At 39.6% G+C, this 7,468-nt stretch overlaps 1 pseudogene; it reads right to left on the bottom strand.

The window, feature by feature from the left end:
* Positions 1 to 353: 353 nt before the first annotated feature.
* LOC100618191 (dihydroxyacetone phosphate acyltransferase-like) lies at positions 354 to 3,684 on the bottom strand (annotated as a pseudogene).
* Between the last annotated feature and the right edge of the window lie 3,784 nt (positions 3,685 to 7,468).

Below are 7,468 nucleotides of genomic sequence, written 5' to 3'. Positions count from 1 at the left end.
TTGGCTCCCAGTACTCTGAGAAAGCGCTGGTTGCAATCTACATGCCCAAAGGTGTTCCCTCTACCTTGCCACCCAGTCTTAATTGTCTATGCTCTGTGATGTGATTGCTACGTGATTGGAAACACCTCCCTGCTCCCTCATCAATAAAAGCAAAGGCAACCTTTCTGAACTTCCTCTTGGATCTTCAATCTTCTCTAGCTATCTCTCTGTCTCTCTCCCTCTCTGAACCTCTTCCTCCCTGAGGCTCCAGCCCCTGTCGGCTTACATTCTCCATCTTAATCTTCTCCTCTACCTCGTATTCCATTGATCCTCATATTTTCCTCCCAAGGGGAAAATCATAGGGGTTGCCTGCCCTATTCAAACACTGACTTTTCCGTGTCTGTCATTCCCTGGTTCCTCGATTCCCTACTTCTCCTCGGGTCCCAATCACAAAGGACAACCCCCTCCTTGTAGACCCGCTTATTGGCCTCTACAAGACTTGCTGTCACTGGTTTCCCTATGGGTGTCTTAGAACCAAGCATTTCTTCTAACTTTATAGTGGCTTCATCATTCACCCTAAGTAACACACTCATCAACTCCTTTGCACTTTGATACTGCACCCAGTTGAACAAAAGCCACTGTTGAGTTTTTGTACAGGTCAAAAGAAAGCTGCTCTTAACACTGACACTCCTGATTCAAGGAGATGGTTAAGTAAAGTTTCTGAGTCCAGGGTAGTACTCCTTCTCAGTGAAACTTTCATTTTCTTCTTTCAGGAGATATTAGCACATTTTCTCATAACCTTCCACAAAAGGCTTAATGAGCAATGCTAAAAATGATACCACAGCATCTCCTTTCTCTGTAACTAAAATGCATTTTGGAGTTACTTGAATGGCTTTATTTTTAGTAAACAGGTAATAACTTTCTTCAAAGTCCTTCAGTGAAATTCTTGTAAAGAAGATGAATTCATTTGAAAACACATCACATAGGAAGTTGAAGTAGCTGTAGATGCCCTCTTTCCTGAAACCAGATGGCATCTGCAGTGATATAGCCAAAAAGGAAGGATGGACAAAAATGTTAAGTAGCTAATTCTTGTAGCCTACACATGAGGATAAGGATATGCCAGATATCAAGTCCCTCATCATTTCCTGGTTCTCCGTTTTCCTCTTTCAGAACCATTTGATTATTGGTAATACTGATGATGTTATAATGCAAAAGAATGGAAGGAGCTATATTATCAGGCCAAATTAGAAATCCTCCAAAGGCCTGTGTTAAACCTTTCAGTCAGATAGTCTTCAACCAATACATTAAAGTCCATTCCTTGTAAGTTCTGAAGCAATATATTGACCACTGGAATCCATGGGGTCAGAGCCATATTTTCAATTTGTAGAAGCTCTAGTTTGTATACAACATCAATGGCAAATGTATGCACATCTTCAGTTGGTTTCTGGGGGATATGTCTAGGAATCAAGTTATATGGACTCCCAACTTACTCTCCCAGTTGCCATGGATCTGTAAAAATGGTGCTTCCTTAGGTAAAATAAAGGTTCTTTCCACTGATTGTGATGGTGTATCAGTGGAGTTTAGAGAGAGTTTATGGAGCAAAATCAGTATATGAGAGAGAGAGAGTAAAGCTTGACTGGAGCTAGTTTCTGTTTTTCCTCTCTCCTTCCTGAGGGAGGCAGTTGTCAGTTGCAGCACTAGATACCCTGAGGAAATGGCTGGAGGGGAATTGAAGACAGGCTTCCCCTACCAGCTAAACCAAAGGATGTCCTCAGTTCTTCTCTCAAAGAGAGGACGTAGAGACAAACCCTGGCAGGGGCTTTGCCTCAGAGAGGGTTGGCTCAAATGACTATTGTTTTTGTATCATATACCCTTTCAAAACTATGTCAAGAGGCTTAGCAAAATCTGACTGCTTTATAAAGGTTTTAATGAAGGATCTTAGGTAAACTGGGTGAAGGAAGGTGGGGACTGGTTAACTTAATATTTTCAACACTGTTTCTCACCTGGGGAATGAGGATTTTGTGACCCCAGGCTTCTCCAGCCCATTTCCCCAATTTAAATTACCCCACTATTATTTTATTTATCTGGCCTAAGAAACTACAAAGAGATAGGTGCAAGAAGGTAGGAAAGGGCAAAGGAGCTGGGCTCTCCTTTCTGTGAGTCCACAGCAGGTTTAAGGTATCTTCTCCTCAGTTGAGAGGTGGTTGGAGATAACAGATTGAAGAAATATCTCCAGGAAGCATGAATATAGGAACAGGATTCTCTCAGCTGACTTTCAGTGAAATCCCCAGCTGGAAAAACAGGTCTCAGGTCAAGGACTCAGATCAGAGCCCCCCAAATTCCATCCATATCTTCCTCAGGTAGTGACCTAGTGAAGTCCTACTTCACTGGTCTCAGGCTAACAATAATAGTTCTGAGTGGGGATGGCTAATCCCATCAGATGCCTCTTTTTGCCCTTTCAAGGACTAAACTCAGGACCTTCAGCTTAGGAGACTGATGCGCTACCTACTGTGCAATAACTCAAGGTCTATTGCTAGCCTGAGATCAGTGAAGTAGGACTTTCCTTCAGGGAGGAACTCTCTAGTGACAAGGTCAAAACCTGGGGTTTCTACCTCCAAACTAAATAAACTGGGGATCACCAAATCCCTCTAAGCTACAAGTTTGGGGACTCCTAGATTCCACATTAATATACCCATCCTTACAGATCGAAGTGATAAAGGTTCTCCAAAATACACATGAATGCTGCCATAATTGTCACTCAATACCTTCCTTGTTTTCAATAGGTCAGTTGTTGATTTTCTTTTGGCTTAGGAACTCCTAGAAGTTCATAAGCATATAGGGTTTCTTCTAGTGTTCTATCATAACTGATGCTAATTGGAACATGGTAGGTCTCAAAAACGTCTCTCTTAAAAAATGGTTCCATTACAATATTGAGAAGGCCAAATTTAGGGGTCAAAGTTTCAGATGAGCAACTTCTTGTCCCTTCAAGGAAAAATTCAACTAGAGCATAACCATTTTGTAACATGATTTTTACATATTCAGAAAACACAGTTCAGTAGAGTTTATTTCCACCGAATGTACAAAAACACCTGACATTTGTAACAGCTCACCCACCAATTTCATTCCCAGGAAAGCTGTTCTTGCTGCAATGACAGGTACAGATAAATCATATATGAAATAAAATATATGACAGCAACAAAAAGTCAATATAACTTCTATGAATAGGCAGTAGAATAACTGGATGGTCCTGGATAGCCTGTTGTAAAGAATACCTTCTTCATTTGCACACACTTTCTCATAAATGCATTTAAACACTTTACTTAAACTGAAAGCAAAAACAAGGATGGTTCCCAGATGCAATTTGTGAGCCATCTCGCCTAGGATTTCAGAAGCTTCCTCTTGGATTATACCAGTAGACTCATGTGTTTTCTTGGAAATCTGCTTGACGATATACTGAACCTCCTCACATTTGAGAACATGTTTAATTTTTTCTGGCTCACAAGGGCAAAGCCCTTTGTAGACAGTAGGTGTATTGCATTTCATTGCATATTTCAAGTCTCTGAAATGCCTCCTCTCTTCCAATATATCTTCAAATTCATCCCATTTTTAAAGTTCTTTTGAATAGAGGGAAAAGGGGGCGGTGACCATGGAGGGAAAGGTGGAGGCAATGAAGATGAAGCATTCAGATGATGGAGCCCCTGCCATGATCCCGCTAACACTTTCTGGGAGGCACCAGAGCTTTCCAGCTAAACAGGGAGAGTAATGCTGACAGCTGCTACCCCACACATAGAAACCTGACCTCGCCTAGGGCGGTGGCACTACTGAAGGCTTTGGTGCCACCATCCTGGCCCTGATGAAAGTCTTGCCCTGTGCTTACTTTCAAGAACTGAATAGTAACCCCTTCTGTGGCACACTGGTCCCCTCAGAAAGACCCTGAGAAGTGCCAGGTCGACTAAGTTGAAGATCTATCACTCTATGTTGGTCCATGGTTCCCTTTGAATTCTTGAGATTCAGAAATTTCTGTGTGACTCCTTTAGTAGCAAGATTCTGAGCAAAAGCATTAAGTCTGTTGCTTATGGGGCACCTCTACAGGCTGCTATCTTGTCTAGAGATACATGTCAATATTTTTAGAAATTCTTACTGCTGAGTGTCACTCCTTTTTCCCTCAGAATGAGCATGTATTGTATATGGACAACAAACTGGGTACAGAATTGAAGAAGAGGATGAAAACAGGCTAAATTATTTCTTGGAAATTATATGGAGCTTTTAATAGCTCCAAAGTTTCTCCCTGAAATAAAGGCACATTTATTTTTGAAAACAACATGCTTTCAGAAATCAGAGAATGAAATAGAATTTAAGAGTTCAAAGTGACATCAGATGCCTCTGAGTCCAACTTCTATCTGAACCCTAAGAAGTGGTCACTTAGTCTCTTCTTGAAGACGTCTAGTCAGAGATAACCCATTGCCTCTTGGGTAGGCCATTTCCCTTTTAGATTGTTTTAACTGTGAAACAGTTTTTTATTCACAATAAACCTAAATTTGCTGCTTTGAAATTTTCAGTCAAAGTTTCTGGTTTTGCCCTTCAGGGATAAAAAAAAAAGACAAATTTAATCCTTCTGCTATGTGCAGCTAAGTGGCTCAGTGGACCTGGGTTCAAATCTGGCCTCAGACACTTGGTAGCTATATGGCTTTGGGTAAGTCTCTTAGGCCTGTTTGCCTCCATTTCCTTATCTGTAAAATGAATTGGAAAAAAAGAAATGGCAAATCACTCATATCTTTGCCAAGAAAACCCCAATTAAGGTCATGAAGAGTTGGGTATGACTAAAACCAACTGAGCAACATAATCCTTCTGGGAGCCCTTCAAGTTCTTGAAAACACCTATCTCCTTCTTCTTGAGCTTTCTCTTCTTGAAGTTTAACACTGCCTATTTCTTTTACTAAGTTTCATATGACATAGACTTGAGGCCTTTCACCATCCTGATTGCCTTCCTCTGTATATCCTCCAGCTCATCAATGTCTTTTTTAAAGTAAAGAGAGCAGAAACTCCAAGTTTGACCAGTGTAGATATTATATTAGCCATTGAGATCAACACTCACCCACAAATACATATGTACACAAACAGACACACATATGCACACATAAATGTTTTAGGATTTTGAAAAAATGTATTTACTTATATCTGTACACTGCTTAACTATACAGTTTTTGTTGCTGGAAAAAATTATAATGACCAATTGATTCGCCATCTAAAAATGATTTCATTTTTCTGTTGGTTTGTAGTGAAAAGTAGGAAAGGAGAATTCTAGAAAAAATGAATCAATGTTGTTTGCTGTCCATGTGCATCATTTTAGTTTTTCATTAATCAATACAATTTAATCTTCCAAAAAACAAAGTCAACAAACAAACAAAAAACAGTACCTGAAACTGCAGGCAGTTCTCCAGACATTTTCTGATGGCTAGGGAAATTCAGGGAAGAGGTAGACCATGAAATGGTCTAGATGATATTAGGTGATACTAGCATGGGTACAGTGGGAAGAATTCTGGCTTTGGAATTGGAGGACGACAGTGATTCAGATTTTATCTCTGTCACAACTGCATGATTTTGGGAAAATTGCTTTATTTCTCTGGGCCCCAGTTTCCTCATCTGTAAAATGAGGGACTTAGACAAGAAGGCTTCTAAGGTCTCTTCCAGCTCTAAATTTATAACCCTATGACTTTATTTAAACTCTGACTCTCAGTATCACCCAAGAATGCACTAACTTTTTTTGATTGCCATATCACATTGAGGAATCATACTGATCTCAAAGTCCTCTAAAACCCCTAGATCTTTTTTCAGAGATACTGATGTCTCATCATATTTTATATCTAAAAGTCATTTCATAGTTATAAAGTCAATTTCTTAATGTTATATTGATGTGAGTTATGGAATACCTTAGTCTCCAAAGAGTCAAGTTAAAGATATATTTCTTAATATGGCAAAAAACACGCACATTCCTCGCTGTTGATCTCTAAAAATAATTTGTGATTTGAGTCCATGACCACCAGGTTCTAATAGTGGAATATCTGGAGTTAGATAAGAGAAGGGGCTGGTTTGTGAGACTGAGAATCCTATTGGTGTTCCAAGCGTTGCGCTCATTGTGTAGGTAGTTTCCATTTTATCTCAGTATGAGGTTGTCATCACTTCTAAAATGTTCCTAGTGGCTTTGACCCCAGGCTTCAATGACGAAAATATGCTTTCAGAAAGGATTCTTCACCCACACACTATATATAGCATGTCTTCAGGTATAAGGATTTAATTTGTTCGGTTCTGCTTGTTAATATCGTGATTAATTATCCAGTGATCATGGAGGCAAGGAAGTGGTGGTTTCATTCTCTATGTGGACAGAACCAAGGATATTTTGAACGTCCCAGTCGAAAGAATTTGTTCCTCTATTTCAGGGGTGAGGGTGGAGAGCTAAGCACTGCTCCTTTCTTGATTCTTCTGGTAATTCCACTTGAGTAAGAAATTATTTTATCTCACCCCTGAGAAGTAAATAGAATCAGAATTCATTGCTTCTTCTCAGGAAGAAATGTCAATATTCTAGAACTTTGTGCATCATCACAAGGCAAGCAGAATATGACTGATTGAGCCCCAGCTGATGATACTGAAATCATTAAATAACAACTGAGAAGAATTTTGGGTGTAGATAGATGTAGAGGACTTGGATTCAAGTCCTAGTTCTGCCACTTAGTACCCATGTGACCTTTAAAAAGTTACTTAATTTCTTGGAGCTTCAGTTTCCTCATTAGTAACATTAGAAGACTGGATTAGATGGCTTCTAAAATCCTTATCAGGCTTAAAAATCCTGATTTAAGACAAATCCTCTAAATTGTGTCACATACACTGTGAAGGCTAGGGAAATTCAGGGAAGAGGTAGACCATGAAAGACTGACTATAGCAAAGAAGATTTTGTGCAGAAAATGGACTTTTAAGGAGCCTGGAATGTGGACCCTAATAGCTGAGATTACCCAAAGGCATCATTAGCAACCTTAGACTTTCTAGAGCCAGATTGAGAGATACTGGGGTTGAGATTGTTCTAGATTTAGCTTTGGAGTCCTAGAAATGAAACGGCAGCAGAAAGAGGGCCATTGTTTATTCTGTCTCCTAGATTCTCTCTTCAACCATGAAATGCAGAGTATCTAGTGAGGTAGTGACTTTCCTGTCAGTGGAATTGTCCAAGCAAAAGCTATGGGGATATATGTAGTAAACTGGTTCCCAAATATTTTGGTCTCAGGATCTCATTTGTACTTTGAAAAATTACTAAGGATTCCATCAAAAGTTTTTGTTTATAAAAATTAATTCTATCAACATTTACCAAATGAGAAATTAAAATGGTTAAGTATATTATGAAAATCATTTTGATCTTGTGGACCCCCTGAAAGCATTTTAGGGAAAGAGGGGAGGGAGTCCCCAGACCACACTTGAAGAACCACAGTTACAAAGGGGATTCC

Source organism: Monodelphis domestica, chromosome 1, assembly GCF_027887165.1.
Source record: "Monodelphis domestica isolate mMonDom1 chromosome 1, mMonDom1.pri, whole genome shotgun sequence".
Lineage (NCBI taxonomy): Eukaryota > Metazoa > Chordata > Mammalia > Didelphimorphia > Didelphidae > Monodelphis > Monodelphis domestica.
The sequence above is the reverse complement of the archived record's forward strand: the minus strand, read 5'-3'. Positions and strand labels throughout refer to the sequence as shown.